This window comes from Acomys minous, assembly GCF_964271855.1.
Source record: "Acomys minous genome assembly, chromosome: 9".
Classification (NCBI taxonomy): Eukaryota; Metazoa; Chordata; class Mammalia; order Rodentia; family Muridae; genus Acomys; species Acomys minous.
The window spans coordinates 21,103,290-21,122,103 of record NC_140490.1 but is presented as its reverse complement, the minus strand read 5'-3'; the positions used below and the strand labels follow the sequence as shown (position 1 = coordinate 21,122,103).

At 45.3% G+C, this 18,814-nt stretch overlaps 1 protein-coding gene across 19 annotated transcripts in view; it reads left to right on the top strand.

Annotated features, from left to right (window-relative positions):
- The window catches only part of ERC2 (ELKS/RAB6-interacting/CAST family member 2), an 869,527-nt gene that overhangs the window by 761,252 nt on the left and 89,461 nt on the right, over positions 1–18,814 (top strand). For 4 of the 19 annotated variants that reach the window (XR_014781666.1, XR_014781667.1, XR_014781669.1 and 1 more), the window contains one exon: positions 15,705–15,900. The exons of the other annotated variants lie outside the window; for them this stretch is intronic. The gene's annotated coding sequence lies outside the window, so the exon portion shown is untranslated. The remainder of the gene's footprint in view (positions 1–15,704; positions 15,901–18,814) is intronic. 19 annotated transcript variants of the gene reach the window in all.

The following is an 18,814-nucleotide window of genomic DNA, read 5'->3' as shown; positions in this document are numbered from 1 at the left end:
AGAGCTGGAGAGCTGGGTGTTGATGTTGGGTTTTAAAAGCTTTCCATGTTTATATGAGTGCTGTCCGTGTCCCATTCAGAACCAGCCTGGCGTTGGCACGGTGGATGTAGCCCCACCCCTCTTTCCATTTCCCCCTCCCCCTCCTTAGAAACATGAGCCTCTTCTATTTGGTTGTAGATGCTTTAATCCTTTTTGGAACAAAATAGAGTATAAACAAACAAAGCCGAATGTTTTATATTGTTAATACCAGTAAACATTTCCATAATATTTTTGAAAATCAACTTTTGTTTTTTGGTGGCTTGTGGCCTTCTGAGCCATGTTGTCACTTCCTGGCCCTGGGTTAACATGGCATATTTAAGCAGCGAGTCTGGGGAAATTAATGTTAGTCCGTAGCTTGCATTATCTGTGATGTAGACTTTTACGCACTGTGATGTATTTTCCACAGGCTATCTTCCTTTTGTGGTACATATTTGTTCCTGGTGTTTCATTTCAAAAAAGCTATATCATCAGATATGTTACGGGATGGGGGAAAAAAACAAGAAAATTAAAGGTCATTTAACTTAAAATCCATCTTATGCACTGAGTACCTCAGAACCACGATGCACTTTGAAGCCACGCCTCCCACCAGCACCTTTCCGATTTATCCTTGCAACAGTGTCCTGCATGGTGTCAGCATGTTGTACGTCTACCAGGTGACGCTAGAGATGCTCCACATTGCTTCTACAAATAATGTGGTCTTGATAATAACAGCTGAAGTGTTCTCTAAGCCCAGGAAGTATGACAGTTTCAGAATGATGCTTGCCAAGTTTGCCTGGGGTTTAAACGGGTGCAGATGAGGGTATGGAGAAGACAGGCATGGGGCAGTGGTTCTCACCCATCCATCCAGTTGGCCTTGGGGAGAGCATGCCATTGCGCCTCATCTCCTGTGACTGAGGAAGGAGAAAGCTCACGGCAGAGGGCTACAATGTGTTGTAGGATCCCTTTGGCCTTGGCTCACTCCACTGATGACCAGTGGTCTGAAGTGCTGTGGGAAGTCCCCACACATCCTGTCTCCTCCGGTCCATCCTCTGCTTTTCTTTTCCCGCTGGAAATACTCATCCACTCAGTCGGCCTACCTGTCTCCCTGCAGTTATAAAGCTCAAACTAGAAACACTTCTCAAGCAACCACCCCTGGCATCTCCTCCCGCTAAAGAGGCAAAGTCTCTTTTCAGTGCCTTCAGCCAGCGTTTGTGCACTTAACTCTCCTGGACCTGTTAACACTTTGCATAGTAATTATGAATATGTCTGCCCCCCCCACTCCCCGCACCCCCTCCCACCTAGATTTCCTTGACCTCCCTGGCCTATCCCTGGCCTATCCCAGGGCCTAGGGGCTCCTTTAAAGGAAGACACAGCAGGATGCGATACCCCACAAAGGCAGAAGCTACAACCTGTCTGGATGAAATCCCCTAATAAATTCCATTCTTTGTTGTCATCTATTCTGCTTTTCATGAGAGAGTGTTTGGCCCACATGAAAAGTCAAAGTAAGCACTCTTGTCAGAGACATGTTGGGCACTGGGAAGCCCAGCGTTTCCCAGCTAGGGGCTTAGCAGCCCACCATGTAGGTGTTTGTTTTGTTTTGTGTTTGAATGCTAGAGCGTCTCAGGAGGTGTTATCTCTTCTTCTTAGGTCTTCGGAGGAGAAAAGGTGATCAAAGATAGCAAGGCTAGGAGAGAGCTTAAAGTCAATTTGTGTTTCTGTGTGAGTGGGAAAGGAGACAGGGGAGAGCCTGGGGATGGTCATCAGGAAGTAGGAAAAGCCCTCCAGGAGCTTCCTGGTGGCTTTTGCATGCAGCCATCTTTCATATCCCTGTAAGATAAAATCACCATGAAGGGTTATAAAACACTGTCAGGGTATTTGACAAGCCCCATAGGTAGTCGTTCCAAGCCAGTAAAAGCATCTTAATTGACCCAAACGACAACAGTTATGTTATAAATATCTAGAATTTATGGCCTGAGAAGGGATAATCAAGTCTTCCATCAGTTAAGTCTGCATAGGAGAAGCTTGAGGGTTTAAGATAGAGCTGCAAGCTGGGGGAAATCGGATTAGTGTTAACTTTACGACAGACAGCAAGCTAAGTGGATCTCAGTGCTTTCAAGTTCCTGATCCTTGGGAGTTAAGGGCAGTGGTGCTTCATAGTTGGTAAAAGCCACCCAGTCCCCCTCTGTACAGCTGTCCTTTTATTGGCCTTGTAAAGTCTCACATTCAGCGTGACAAATCCAAGACCATATACCTGTGAAGAAGAGATGTTTTAGATGATGGGGTGCAGAGGAAATAGACTAGCGGGGTTAGAGGGTGAAAGCCTGTGTGTTGATGCTCAGGCTCCCTTGGAATGTGCGGAGTCACTGTGAAAAACAAGTAGATGCCGGTCCCAAGAGCCATGTGGGCTCTGAGAAAACGCCCGCCCCACTGGCTCTGGTGCCCGACTACATGGAATTGAAGGCAGAATTGTAACTGAGTTTATGCATCCAAACACATTCTTCCATTACCTTAAAAGCAGCTGAAATGTCAAATTTCGGTTTGTACATTTTGATCCACTTCCTACTTATTTTATCAGAAGAGATGCGTTAATATATCAAGCAGGGATACCCACTTTGAAGAAGACAGAAATGAAAAAAAAAAGCCAGTCCATAAAAGAACACAAAGTTTAAATACATTTGCTGCCAGCGGTCAGGCACACTGTTGCCCTGGGGACCCCTGACTAATGGAGTGGAGCTGTCTGCAAGGTGAAAGACAGCCTAATCCTGACTTACAGGCTTCAGATGTGACTGTCACTTGTTTGGCCGAGAAGAGCTCGTGTTACCTGTGTGATACTGTCATCTGTGAGGCCGGGAAACTTCCTTAAATGAATTTAAGAGCAGTCCTTCAAATCCATAGAGAGGTCATTTGTGTTTGGACTTTGGGGGTGAAGTGTACCCCTGATAAATCGGATCCTTCAGTAAGCATTCTAGGGCTCTGGCAAGACATACTGATGCCTTGGTGCTAAGGCAGATCCTTTCAATTTCCGCTTACTCCACTAACTGCTTACGAAGTCCTCTGCACGCGGACATCCATGCTCTAATGGTTGGTTTCTTGGGACCAGTTAGGTTCCAAGCCCTGTGCTCCATTTGTTCCTTCTCAGGGGTGTGAACCCTAACTTTGGTTGGGAGTACATTTTCGTCCAGATTTCCTGTGTACTTGCATACTCTTCAACAGTACATCTTCCAGACCCAAAAACTCCACGGCTCACACTGTGGGAGCAATAGGAAATCTGGACCTGATTATGAAACGATGAAGCAGGGAGATGCAGGCATGGGAGAGGATCAGCGTGCAAACGCCTAAGCCCTGCTGCAGCCTGGCCTGCTCCGAAGGACAGATCGTTTTGGGTTGGAACCCCGGCTTGTACATTTCAGCCTAATGAAGTCTAGCATTTGCTTTGTGTGGCGCTTGGGGAGCTTTTGGTGTTAACAGAATTCTTTTCTAAAGAAATTCCTTTGGATCCCTTCAGAATTTGTCCTGTTTCCAGGTTCCAATAGGAAAAACGTGGACAAGGTTTTAATAGAAAAATAGTGCACCAGGTTTTTCACTTGGCAATCTCCCTTCTCTAGGGTTGCTCCGGCCTGAGGAAAGGAAGCAGGTCCTTGTGGGGAGAGGAGCTGAGGGCATTCTTCTCCTGATGGAAGGGTCAGGGGGCTACCCAGGATAGTCACTGCTGAGAGTCGAGCCTACAGCTGGTGCCGCCATGTAGTTTATTTCACTCATTTCACTGGAGAGCACGTTCCAACTAACGTCATACGTTACCACGTATGTCCCATGTCCATGTCTCTGGGATAAAAGAAAGAGCAGTCCTCCCCTGACTTCTCTGCCTGTTGCTTGGGGAAATGGTGGTGCTGTGTAGGGAGGGGTGTAGTTAGGGTACTGTAGGAGCATGGAATGTGTCTTTTTTGTTTGCTTTTGGGGGGATGGATTTAGTTTTCTAACTGATTTCTAAAGTCTGAGGGTTACTATTGCTCGGATGAAACAGCATGACTAAAAGCAACTGGAGGGTGAAAGGGTTGGTTTATTTATTTGGCTTACCCTTCCACATCATTGTCCATCACTGAGGGAAGCCAAGACAGGAACTCAAACATGGCAGGATCCTGGAGGCAGGAGCTGCTGCAGAGGCTGAGGAGGGCGTTGTTCACTGGCTTGCTCACCATGGTTTGATCAGCCTGCTTTCTTATAGAACCCAGGACCACCAGCCCAGGCTGTGGGCTGAGTCCTCCCACATCCATCACTAATTAAGAAAATGTTCACAGGCTTGCCTACAGCTCAGTCTTACAGAGGCATTTTTCTCAACTGAGGTTCCCCCCTCTTAATGACTATAGCATGTGTCAAGTTGGTATAAAACTAACCAGCAGACTATATACATTTATTATTAAAAAGTTCAAATTTTTGGAGCTGGAGAGATGACTTAACAGGTAAAGGTGTTGGTTGCCAACCCTCAAGACCTGTGTGATCATTGTAGCCTACGTGGTAAGAAGAAAGAACCAATTCCCAACCAGTTCTCCTGTGACCTCTAGGTGCATGTCCACTCTCCTCTCCCTCTCTCTCTCTCTCTCTCTCTCTCTCTCTCTCTCTCTCTCTCTCTCTCTCACACACACACACACACACACACACACACACACACACACAAATTAAAAAGATATTTTAAATAAGTTTAGTGGCAGAGTGTTTGCCTAGCCCAACATTGCGAAAGTTAATCAGTTAGCAACTAATCAAGTCTATGTAAGAAAACGTAAAAGCCCCTCAAATCCACACATAGACTGCTACCATTTCAGTGAACTAGGTGGGTTTTCTAGTCTTCTATATCTTGCCTGATGAAATGCCTTTCCACACTGATGTGTGCCTCCAACGTCATCAGCAATGATCCATCCAGCCCTAAGTGACTTGTTAAAATGCTTCCAGAGAGACTCCTGAAGTTCCTTGTGCTTAACCTTTATTTATACTTTTTTTTTTTTTGAGACAAAGTTTCTCTGTGTCTTGGACTCCCTTTGTAGACCAGGCTGGCCTTGAACTCACAGCCATCCACCTGCCTCTGCCTCCCCAAGTGCTGGGATTATAGACGTGGGCCACCCCGCTTATCATTATCCTATCAATTTCTTTAGAATCAAGTCACAAAGTGAAATTTCACATTGATAAAGGTAACCCTCGTGAACTGGCTTCCCAGGGAGGCCACGCCCTCACTTCCAGTCTCCCAAGTGTGGCCTGTCTATTTGCTTGAAAGTCTTTTTTAGCTCTGTTTGATTTTTTTCAGCTTAACTCCAGGAAGTGCAGAATGCTTGGGGTTTTGTTTGTTTGTTGCTTTCTGGGTGGTGTGTTGTAAATTAACAGAAACAGCCACTAAGTGAAACTAACAAAACCCCTCAAGGAGATGGCCTTGTGGAAGCAAACAGGGCACTGGGGACCCTCCCCATCACCAGTGTGGGCTTCCTTTCTCACCTGTCACTACATTCCCTTGACTTTAGAGACATCAGAGGGAAACCACCATTTGCTTGTGAGAAGACTTGGCATTCTTTGCAGGTGAGACTGGCGTCTTCAGGCAGCAAAGAGGGATTACCAGGGCTGGGGGGAGGGGGGTGTGAGCAGCCCTGCCGTCCTTGCTTCAGCCTTTCCAAACACCCAGAGCTTGGCTAATGGCTTAATTTTTGCTGGCCATACGTTTTAAATCTGGGATTTCTTAGTCATTGAAGGGTTTGAGCCCCAGCCCTTTTTTCTTTTTATTAGTGAATTCTCTGAAGTGTAGGCAGACAGAAAACGTTCAAGTGGCCGCAGATAAACTTGTTAAATCCCTGGGAGGCTTTCCTTCTTGCTCTGGGAGTTTATCATCTTGGTGGAGTTAAAAGGCAATTAGGCCTGTAGGTCTTTGCTGGTTTGTTTATTGGCGTTTTACACATGGGTGTTGAAGAGACAGGGGCCTATTCCCTATTCCAAGCCTGATGGCCAGAGGGGAAGGAGACCTCGACACAGCAAGGTAGGTCTCCTTGAAAGACAGACTTGGCAGAAAGCTGGAGGAAAATCATTTAAATATAGTACCTGTTCCCCACAATGCTCATTGTTGGTGGAAAATGCAGCCCGCTGGTTCCGTGCTGTGTTCCATTTCCTGGGAAATGGTTTTATGGAGGAGCGTTTGATGGAAAAGTTCATTCTAATTGTTTGCTGCCCCAAGGTGTTAGTGAAGGTGGGGGGGGGGGGGTGCCCTGGAATGTTCTCCACCCACCCACCCACCCCCCACTGCCTCTGGAGTGCACACACACACACACACACACACACAGAGAGAGAGAGAGAGAGAGAGAGAGAGAGAGAGAGAGAGAGAGAGAGAGAGAGACAGAGAGAGAGAGAGACAGAGAGAGAGAGAGAGACAGAGAGAGAGAGAGAGAGAGAGACAGAGAGAGAGAGAGAGAGAGAGCGCCATGATCCAGGAGTGTCAGCGCTTTACAAGTGGGTGGGGGGCAGAGTTCCACAGAGCACCCAGCACTCCAGTTCTCCTCCATCTCTCCAGCCAAGCTGGACTTGGAAAACTTCATGAAAGGAATGTTGGCATTCTACACCCCTTCCCCCTCCTCCCTCCATCTTGCCCACCGCCTGTAGCCCTCATTCCTGTGAGGAAGGCCTTGCATTCACCTAAAGCTTTCACCTGATTAACACTCATGCTTTACCCAAACGACATGGTGGCTTCCACAAACCCAGCCTTGAAATCGGATTCTGTTTTCAGTGTCAACATGGATACTCCTTCATGGAAGCCACATGCATGGCCACAGCTAGACAGACTCAGTAGTGTAAGAGCGTAGGAGGTAGCTCGGTGAGTAATGTGTTTGCTATGCGAGGGTGAGGACCGGTTCAGGTCCCCAGCACCACATAAAAAGCGCAGCACAGTAGTATCTGTCTGAATTCCCTTTACAGGAAAGGCAAAGACACGTGAGTCCCTGAGATGCACTGGCCAGTCAGGTCTCAGAAATGTAAGGTGGACGGCAGTGAGACAGCTCAGTGGGAAAGATTCTTGCCAAAAAGCTTGATGGCCTGGGTTCAATTCTAGGAACCCACATGGTAGACGGACAGATTATCCTCTGACTTCCACACATTCATGATGGCAGACACGTGACCATTTCCCATGCACATGCCCTTGCAAACAGAAAATAAAATTTAAGAAATCAAGGTGAAGAACAATCAAAGACATCCACTGTTAGCCTCTGCTCACATGTATGCACACACGGCCTCACATACGTGTACATGCATAGAAAATCTCATTTATCATAAACACACACACCCCAAAAAAGAAAAAGAAATTTAAAAAGGGAAGAAAGAAAAAACAAACAAAGCAACCCACTCACCCCCAACACACACACACACATACACACACACACACACACACACACACACACACACTGGTTGAAGGAAGCAGGTACTTTTGAGTTTGATCTTGGGCTCTCTGCCTAACTTTGTGGGTGGAGTCAATTTCAGTCTTTGTCAAATAAAGACAAAGATGGCCTCTTCCGTGCTGATTTGAGAGATTGAATGTGCAAAGTGCTTATCATGGCATGGGAGACAATCATCGGTAGCTGTTTTTATTTAAATGTTTTTTATCTGACGCACAGATGTATGTGCGCATGCGTGTGTGTGTGTGTGTGTGTGTGTAAACACATAGTCATGTGACAATTACAATGGGGAAAAAAAAAAGGAAAATAGCTGTTTTCTAATCTTACCCACGTAGGGTACTATAAAAACCCTGTTTAGAGAGGAAATCTTTACCCCTGCCCAAGCTACCTGGGTTGTGAGGACTGTAGTTTCCGCAGCTGAGGGCTCCTCTCTCAAGCTGCCACCCCTTATTCAAATGTGTGTTTCTTCAGAGTTGGCACCCTGCCTTAGTTCTCTCAACTAAAGAAAACGCAATAGATAACTGCGCCTTTTATTCCCAATGTGACCCTCCACGTTCTGAAACTAATTTGCCATCGAGTCTTGCCAGCCTCTGCTGGAGGACTTCCTCTAGCTGAGTAATGTGGTTCTGATTAAGGACATCCTCCAAGACCCAGGAGGAGAGCCTGGGAAGGAAATGGGTCTGAGACACACAGAGAAAGGATTTCTAGCTGCTCACGGGACATGCCATTTTGAAGACAGAGGTGTAGGGGAATTCTCCTTAGGAGAGGACTCGGAAGAGAGAAGAAAAGCAAATGGCTGACAAATTGGCATCTTTTATGCAAAGCCGACAGGCAAGCAGGCCTTTTAGCAGAAAGAGGATATGCATTGCCCTGAGGCCAAATGGCAGGCAGCAGGCTTTTTGAAGTCCCTCCTGCATGCCACTTCTAACAGCAAGGCTGCAACTGAATGGCCTCATAAAGATAGGAAACTTACTTTTCAGATATCATAGTTAGAAGAAAGTGATACTTCATTTCCCTCTCCAGCACCATGCACTTAGGCAGACTTACAAGGTGTACCAGCAGGCAGCTTTTTAAATCCCGACTGTCCTATGAACTGGGGTTGCAAATGCTAAACTTTGTCTTATTCCATGGAGGCTGAGAGCTCCTCTCAGGCCCTGCTGAGTCCTGGCTGGCCCCTGCCTTGACTAAGAGATAACTCAGGAACTTGGGAGCCCCCATTTGCTCCCTCTGGCCTGGCAGCGGGTGGGCATCCGTGGCAGGAAAGACAAAAGTGGTCCTGACCAAGCAGTGGGATTTTGAAGAACATGGAGTTTCTTTACCAAATACCCAAGAATCGACTAATAGTTGTAAGTCTAATATGATTTTCTTGTTAATCTCTGTCAAACCCTGAAATCCGATATGCTAACCATGACTAAGCCATGAAATTTGTCAACTTTGTCTGTAATTTACACGAGCTCTCTCTCTCTCTCTCTCTCTCTCTCTCTCTCTCTCTCTCTCTCTCTTTCTCTCTCTCTTTTTTCTCCTCAAGTCTTAACACAAAGTATAGAGCATTACTTCCCAGCATGCCCGTCCCAGGAGTACCCTTTGACAAGAGCAGAGGGTATGCCTTTCTCATGCAGTTTCAGGAACCAGGGTCGGATAAAGATAAAACCTGAAAAACAAAGCACTTTATTTTCCTCTGAGGCGTTAACCGTGAACATACTGAATTTTCTTAGATGTCTTAGAGCATCAATAAACATTCAAATTAGTCTTATGGTTCACATCAGTGGACACTATAAACTTCCTTAAAGTGGTAGATTGTTTTTGAGGGAAAAAAAAATAGTAACCAAAACATGCATTATTTCTTGGTTAGCTTCAAGTGGAGGCGAGGTGATTAACCTCGTCTATTCGGTGTGAATATAGACCCCCTACATTGGCTGTGAGAATAAAGTTGTTTCAGATATTAACTGCCGCCCTGCCCCCTGGCTTTTCTCTTCTTAAAAACTACCAGGGTTTAACTTCTAGGTAGCTTTGGAGTGCTATGAGGCTCCAAGCTGGCCACACACACCTGTCCTTTGCCACTGAGGCTGTTAACTACTAATACAACAGCCCGTGTTGGGGTCACCTTGGTTACCCAGAAGAAAATCTACTTCATAAAACTGAAGGAAAATGTTTTGTGTTGCGTTGGAGGGACAGTGGACAGTTTGGAGCAGTAGACAGCTTTCCCTGAGAAGGGAAAAGGGGAGCAGCTGGCGAGAAGAAAGCCAGGGCGAATGGGAAAGTGGTCAGGCTGGGATGCCATTCTCTTCTGTCCCTGCCAAATGTTTTCTCTTAGACTCAAAGAAGAATGTCCCAGAACCTCCCCAACTGTTTCCTGACCTCTGTGTTACAGAATCCAGGATCAGATAATCAGATGATTTAGAACTAAGAGCGCTTTGTTGACTTCGGTCACCACATAGCCAGTGTTTTCAAACTTTTTTTTTTTTAATACAAAATCTTGGGCAGGGCTCCAGAACCTAAGAGAGCCCTTTCCCAGAAACCTGGTGCTGGGTCGGAAGGACATGACCTGTGCAAACAGTCAAGCTGGCCTATTCATTCCCCAACGATGAAGCCAGGAGTCCTGGAGCCCAGCTAGTTTCGCCATTGCTCTACTGACAATAGCCCACAGCACCCAGTCTTCCTGCTTTACACTTCCCCGCTCTGACCCCAGCCTCTTCCCTTCCCACCCACACATGAGAGAGAAAACCAAGGCAGAAAACTTAGGGGGTTCTTATTGTCCCACTGGAAGTCTCCTGGACCCCTAAATGGCCCGTGAATATCATAGGATCTATGGAAGATCTTCCTGCCCCAAAAAAAGTACTCTGCAAAGGGCTGTAAATGTGTATATAAGAACTTTTCTATGGAGAAAGTTCATAGCTTTTACGAAATGTGTTCAAAGAAGTTTGTGACCCTCCCCCCAAAAGGGTCAAGAATGATTTCCCTATAATTTGTGCACCTAAAAGTCACTTTTCCAGTTCTGATGGTGAGCTGCAAGGTTAACAATTACATCCACTTTAACCTTTCAAGGCAAATGTAGCATATAATCCTCTGAGTGCCTAAAGTCCCAGGCTTGCTTGTAAAATAGCAATTGGGTACTGAGTTCCCTGAGTTATCTCTGCAGCTCAGTTCTGACCAGAGCCAGGTTCTGACTGTCTTAGAGCCCAGATGCTTCAAATCTATTGAAATAGCTCAGGTTTCTTTATAATGCCCCATTTCATTCTGAACCATGAACAATCATTTCTTGGGTTAATTCTACTTTGGTCTTGGATTAGGATTGCCAGATTTAGCAAGAAGAGGAGGGCTTGGAAGTGTTAGAGCAAAATATGTACCAGGACCTAAATTAAATTGAAAATGTCCACAACCATAGAATATGACAATAATAATAATAATAATAATAATAATAATAATAATAATAATAATAATAATAATAATAAAAGTAAAAAGAAACTCCAAGGTTTGGGACATCTGGTTATATCTTGATTTCAGATTGATAACAAATCATTTTTCAGCAGAGTCCTTGGGAAGGGAAAATATGGGTTGACTACCAATAAAGAAGTATTTTTCCTGGGGGCTGGAGAGATGTCTCAGAGGTTAAAAGCATGTTCTGTTTGAGAAGTACTCTGGTTCACTTCCCAGTGCCCCCATGAGGACTAATAGCAGTCTGTAACTCCGGTTTGAAGGGGTCTGAACACCCTCCTCCTCGGGTACCAGGCACATATGTGGTGCACATACATACCTTTAGACAAAACACTCATTCGCATAAAAAGTTAAAAATACACACACACACACACACACACACACATGCACGCACGCATGCACGAGTGCGCACTGGTGTACAAGAACAGAGTGTCTGTGAAAGGTGAACACACTGATCTATGAGACTCTTTAAGCTTGATGCCTTGCTCCTTTAGAGTTAATCACTAGCCTCTGGAAGGCACTATCACTTTCGGAACATGTGAGAGCCACTGTGGCTTCTGCTATAACCGTGGTTCGCGGATGCTGCGACCCTTTAATAAAGCTCCTCATATTGGGGTGACCCCAACCATAAAATCATTTCGTTGCTACTTCATAACTGTAATTTTGCTACTGCTGTGAACCATAATGTAAATATCTGATGCGCAGGGTGCACTAGCTCAGTGAGTCCTGACTTTTTTCTTTTTCTTTCTTTCTTTCTTTCTTTTTTTCCACTCAGACCTTTGTGTGGAAGGCACCTGGACCAGTCTCCTCTTATCACTTATGTTACAGCACAGCCAGGTGCCTATCTTAGGAAAGAAACTCTACACAACCATCCATTTTGTTGCTTTTAAATGTCTTCTCCCACATGTGTCCAAATAAACGAGGTGTTAGTCAAGCTAGGTTTGGCCTCCTCTTTTCTTTCTTTCCTTTCTATAAAGTGGGTGACGTTTAGGTCTTTGTTGATAGGACCATTTCTGTACCGCCCACCCCGCTTTCATGGTTTCGGTCAAACCTGAGTGTAAAGAGTACGGCAATAATCTTAAAGTTCTGTTTTCTTTCCCAGCGAAGAAGCCAAATGCTCATTTTGTAGCTCACCACACAGAGGCCTGGCCTTTGTTTCTGTGTCCTCCTCCTCCCCGCGCCCATTTCCTCTCAGTGTTTAGGCAATCCGGTTTCTATTAGGAACATTTTCCCTCCACCCTTGTACTGGAATGACTCAGCAAGTCTTTGAGGCCCCCATGCCTGTAATAGATAACAGTATGGCTGCCTTGAGTTATTGTTTTGTTTTTTGGGGTTTTTTATTTTGTTTTGTTTTTTGTTTTTTTGTTACCTCACCTCAGGGCTATTTGACATGGTTTCTGTAAAGTATTTCCCCCTCACTGAGACCACAGTTCTATAAGATACCATGTTCTCAAAGATGCTACGGGTGAGACCCAGTCATTGCCCCAATGTTGCACTAAAAAGCAGGAGCTCTCAACCTGTATAGTTCCTGGCCCCCCGTCATTGGGTGTTCAGCCCTGTTTGCTGATATTGTCAATTGTCTCAAGCTGAGAAATGGGTGATCCTGGCATCTGGTGGGTGGCTAAGGATGCTGGTTCAACCCAGTGTACACAGTGATCCTCAGAGCACATAATGTCCTTGTTTCATTAACATGATACCCTGACATGTAAGCACTTTTTGCTCATTTTTCTTTTCTTCCTGGTCTGAGGAAAAAGAGGGAGAAAATGCTGGGGTTTTTTTGTTTTTGTTTTTGTTTGTTTTTTTTTTTGTTTTTGTTGTTGTTGTTTTGATGAATCCAGTGTCCTGAGTTCTTCCTATATCCCATATGGATTCAGGCATTTGTGAGAACAGGGGTACCACAGAGCTGGGCAAAGCGCACAGTCAAGGGAGGTCTTCTCAGCAACAACAGCTGCCTTAACTCTAAGGAGAGACGACTTTGACAAAAGCAGAGGACCAAAAAGTTACAAGGATGTTTAGTTTGTGATAAAAATCATCTCGCAGATTAAAGTCTTTCTTCCTGCCCATAAAATGGTATGTTCTTTAAATAACTCAGAAACTGGTGGTGTTTAGCCATGTTGCGAGTAGGGGGGCAAGGCTCTTGCCCATAGCCATGCTCCGTCAATTCTGCCCTCATCCTTGTTAGCAAGTGTGTCCAAGCCGTAGGTCATGATAGGCCTCATCGTTTCAATGCTGTGTTTCAGAACTGGCCAGTTTTCTAAATGTCTGTGTGAATTGATTCATGGGGGCTGTTTTGTAGAACTAAGTTCTTCCTCTGTCTCTTGTCTCCATTTTCTCATTCTCATACTGGGGCAAAGAGGACCACTGAACACTAGTGCTTTCTTCTTCTCCCATGCAAGTACTGTGAGCAAGAGTGAGACTCTTTCCCAAGACCCCCAGCAAAGGCTCCATGTGTCCTGTTGGCTTGGGATCATGTGCTCAGCCCTGAACCAGTGGGGAGGCTAGAAGGATGCTAAGAGACTAGGGGTTGTCATCACTATGATCTAGGTATGTCATATCCACCAGGTGGAATGGAACGTCAATAAATACATGCGGGCTGAAAGCCTGGCATTTGTGTGCCTTGAAAGCCTGGCATTTGTGTGCCTTGAAAGGGTAGTTGGGGTGAGATAGTCAAAAAGAGAGAAGGAGGTGCCTAGCAGAATAAATACAGCTTCCTACACACACACACACACACACACACACACACACACACACACACACACACACACCGCTAGAAAATATGGGTTCTACAGCCCAAAGACTTACCCAAGGGCTCACCCCACCACTGGAGTCAGCGGATGGCCTAGGTCAGTTATGAATGTCTTCAATTCTCTCCCCTCTCAGCCACATGTCGCAGAGGGATAAAACATCAATGATCAACTATGTTAGGATAGAAGAAGGACTGTGCAAACACATAATGTTGGTGACGTTAGACCAAGTCAACTCCATCCAGTTTCTACAGTTTAGAAGCATCTGAACTGGCTCCCACCCGCCCAAACAGCTGCACCAGGGGTTCTCTCGGAAGCCAGTGTCTAAATTTATCCCAATCTTCATTGTCACAGGTCAGTGTGGGAAATCTTCTGAGGTCAGTGATTGAGGTAATTGGCTTGAAAACGTCTCTGTTAAATGACATAATTGGTTTTAATTATGTAATTATGCCACTTAAAGTGTGGGGGTGAAAGGTTACTCATATTTAGCAGTGAGATCCCCCAAATGAAGCCAGGGCATTTAAACCAGTGGGTCTTCAAAGTTCTCTAACTTTTTTTTTTTTTTTTTTTTGCCAGAGGAAAGCCAAAGTGGGCTTGCCTTGGCACTGGTGGCTTAGGGGTGATTACCCTGCGTGAGGTAGTGCCAGCCCCGCGCCTGTGTATAGGAGCCTTTGTAAGGAGACAAGAGCTTCCGTAAGACCTCCTTACCATCTGAAGTTAATGAGCAGTGGGAACTCAACTGTCAGCAATTGAATCTGATTGGGCAGGGTAATTATATGATTGCCTCTGGTGTTTGCACACGCACAGGGATATTTTTATTGGAAAAAACCTAATTGCTTACTTACTTAGTGGAGGGCAAACCCAAACAAATTTGTGTTGTCATAGGTTAAAAAGACATCCTTTCTTTGTCTGTAAAGTAGCTGCCTGCTCCCCTCTTCAGAAGTGAGGGCTTTGTTTCTTTCTGGGTTCAGTCAGGGATGGTTTCAAGGCCTATGTTTTATGATGACATTAGAATGTAAAGGAAAGTCACTCTGGGCTGTTTGCTTCTGGTGTGACGACCAGGGGGCTAGTTGCCTTTTCTTAAACTGACCTTACAATGGTTTCTTTCATAAGGCACATGCACAAGAACCCTAGGGCAGCCATAACAGGTAGAACCCTAGGGCGACATTCAAGCTACCGTGACTTTGACAAGCTTTTGTTGTGTTGTGTTTCGTTTTGTTCCCCACGTGGGGGCCCCTGACAACACTGGCTTCATCAGCTATCCAGTTTCTCTTAATTGCCGAAGGCAAGTGTTATGCCTGTGACCAGGTTTTAGAGATGAAAAACACCAAATCTTGGACGCACAAAATGCTCCCTCTGCCCCCTTCCCAGGCACTTGGGAAGAAGAGTGGGAGCACAGTAGAAGAACCAAAGTGGGGAACCCTTGGAGCTTCCGAGTCAGACCTTTAAAACCAACAACCTCAAGTGAAGCTTACCTTCCTTAGGTTAACTCCACTGCAGACTTCTTTTCACTTTATAGATCCAGAGGCTTCCTAAGACTTTTGCTTTGGTGAGATCCTACCAGAGGTAGAAATGCAACTGCCTTATGGGGAACACCTCATGGTGAGGACAGCAGATGCCAAATCCAGATGCTCCAGATGGGTGTAGACTTATGGCCTGGAGAAGATGGAGAAGACCTTTCTGGGCCCCACCCTTGCTTCCCTGCTCTTCACCTCAGGAATTCTTTCCATGCTCCCCCACCCTAATCCTTTACGTCTCCGGTTTGATATTAAATGTCACTTCTGGGACACCTGCCCTGACCACTCACACACCTCTCTGAATCTGGACAGGCTGCCTTTGTCTTCCCTAGCAAGCTTGCCTCAGTGTCTCCTCAGTACCCCCAGAAACTCCACAAGGGCAGTTCCTCTGTGTATATCCCTCACTCCTCTCTCTTCCCAGAGCCTGGCACGGTGCTTGAATGTGTAGAGTGAACAAATGAGGAGAAGGATGCTTGCTGTGGGTCCCGGGGGGTAGCTGTGTGTGCCCCCCGCCTACGGTTTCCCAACCCATGCTGTTAATACTGCTCTCTTCTCGCTTACAATTCTCATTGCCCTAGATGATCCAGCTCTGTCGGAGGCACGTGTAGGCCCAGCCAAATCTCATGCTGTACATTGATCACCTGTCCAACCTTTGCCTAGAGTGGGAGCCCCCAGTTCCGTCAAGAGATCCAACTTTACCTGTCTGTAAAGAAGAAGAGGAGGAGGGAGACAGCGGGGAGAGCGGGTCCAGTGTTTACTTTTACCCTTTTGGAGGTGGGTAACTGCAATTAACGTAGAGTGTTGGGATTAAGGGAGACCGAATAATAACCTTGGATTTGGGGGCTCATATGTACTTCTTCTTTTTTTTTTTTTTTTTTTGCTGCAGTATAGGGATTATACTCTGTTTTAATATTTAATTCATAGTCAGACTGTTCCATGATTCCCATCAGCATGGACTGTGGGCCCAGGCCCAGCAAACACATGTTGTGAAGTACTGCAGCAGCCCTGTGGTAGCTGTGCTCTGCTTCTGCATCAGGATATGGGGACAGAGAGGAGGGTCACTTGAAGGTGCTATTTGGCGAGTGCTACATTGATTATTTTCTTCCCAAGGCCTTTTTTTGTTTTTTTTGTTTTTTTTGTTTTTTGTTTTTTTGTTTTTTGTTTCAACCTTCCTCCCCCATCCCAAATGACCTCAGAGTGGAGAGATCCTGAGTTACTATTGAGTAGCTGTAATTTCACTCAGGAACACCCTTCTGTGTTTAAGTGTAGCCTTGCCCAAGCCTGAAACATGTCTAACCAGCTTCTTCCCTAAGAAAAACATGGACCCAGGAGACTTTGAGCCTCAGCCAAGAGGCTTCCTACTGAACCCCCAAACTCCAAACTGTCTGAGTAACCATTTCTGAGTAGGTCAACCCTTTCCATGTGGAAAGCACAGCCTCACAACACAGGACAGAGTAAACCCACAGAGGCCACAGGTTCTGGGCTGTGGTTTCTTGGGTGGCAGCCTGCGTCCTGCTTCTCCCTATAGTACCTGGTTATGTCCCTTGAATGTCTTCATATTCTAAGTCTCATTTACTTTCCATTCATGAGATTGTATGTCTTAGTGAAATAAGCCCCTAAGTTTGACATTCTAAATTTCCCTCCTAGGAAAAAGTTTGCATCCGCTTTGTTGTATGGTTTGTGTGTCCACAAACACCGTGTACTTTGAATCCAATAGCATGGGCCATGCTGGTCTTTATTCCTGAGTTCTAAGGAAAGTTTAATTTGACTGTTAGTTTTGGAATAGTACCAAGGGATGGATCATCATCTCATATCCTCTCTAGATTGAATCAGTTAATAACTGCCTACACAAATAGATCACATTCTTTTGCAAATGTTTATGAGTGGCATTTAATATATAATTAAGGCAGGCAGTGCAGCCTCTGAAGTGTCTTGTCTTGTGTAACCGCTATGATGTTTCCTTTCAGGATACTTGTGGGTGGGGTGCATTGGTCCTCTTGTTGTTACCATCATAGAACTTGACAAAGAGAATAAGTTGGAAAAGAAGAGGAATCATTAGAACCAGTCATACCTGGTCTTGATCACGCTCAAACCACTGCTTAGCTTCATTGTTCTGTCTGTAGAGTCTTCAGGGCCCTTCATTGACTAATGTATGCAATAGATTTAACTCAGGCACAATGCCTGGACCGGCAGCCTTAGATCTATAAACCCTCAGAGTCATGGATATAGTGATTCAGGAACTCTCTGTGGGGCCCAGTAACCTGTATTTGGAGGTATCTTTGATGGTTGGATATATACAACACTCTCAGAGTCATTGGTTCTGCCAGTGAGGACATTAAACGGACACAGCTAAGTGCTGTTCTGCAGGAACTTGATATCTATCAAAGGCAGAAAGCATAGACCCATCAGCCAGTTAAGCAGAGTGATCTTCATATCATGTAAATTGTATCATGGACTGACTTCCTAAACCCCTCTCGGTGGCTTCATTTTGTTCTTACAATGAATAGAAAGGTTTGGCTAAGTCCTTCAGAGCCTGGCCTCCTCCTCTGCCTACCTTCCATCCATATCTAATACCATTTCTTCCCTCCTCCAACGCTCTTCAGCATGATGCCAGCCTTCTTAGAGATCCTCAGGCATGCATCCAGGTGTGGTGCGGCTGCTGCATAGAAAGGAAGGAGGAAGCAGAGAATAGCCAAGCGTCAGTAAGCGGATTTAACTCCTTTTTGTGACATAGACTATGTCTAACCCCCTTGTCCCCATTGGTTGGTATATTCATGTACAACTATAGAGATAGACAAATGCAATAATATATCAACATAATAGTTGGCTTTATTAGCTGACTATTGAGGCTAATTGCCAAGTTATTAAGAACGTAGGTAGTTCTTAGTGTCGTGACTTTTACTGGCTTCTCTCTGTGAGTCAGCTAGGGCTGAGAAGTGGCAACTGAATGAATGGGTGGGCAGTCCCTCTTCTACACTGTGTCGCACCATTACATGGTTGGAGCTGATGGAGGACTCTTGCTCTTTTAACTTAGTTTCTGTGAAAAAAAAAATGATGTCCACACCTGTTAGAATTTGCCTTTCTAAGAGCGATGAATGCCAATGTAGGTCTTTGCAGTGTTAAGGTCCCATATGCTTTGAGAATAAAGGAGACAGCTGGGTTTTTATAAAATCAGGATTATTTTTTGTTGTTCTTGTTTTTGTTTGTTTGTTTGTTTATTTTTGTTTTCCGAGACAGGGTTTTTCTGTGTAGCCTTGGCTGTCCTAGACTCGCTTTGTAGACCAGGGCTGGCCTCCAACTCACAGCGATCTGCCTGCCTCTGCTTCCCGAGTGCTGGGACTAAAGGCGTGTGCCACCACGCCCGGTTTCAGGATTCTTTTTAAAAGAGAAAAATTTAACATTTGACTTGTCTTTGAGAAGACAAATTGAATTTGAGGCTTCAGATTGAGTTGAGGCTCTTGAATATCTAGAGTATTTTGAGTCTGAGATTAAGGACAGTGGGTTTGGATGTTGTTTTTGTTTTACATCTCGGCAGCTATGTCTTCACAGTAAGAGCCATTGCTCTATGGGTGTGTAGCATCCTTGGTTTTGGACATCATCTGCTCATCGAAATGCTTCTTCTTTGTGGTCTTCTGCAAAGGTGCCAAGAATCAATTTGAAGGTGCAGAGAGGGAGAATGAGGTGTGGC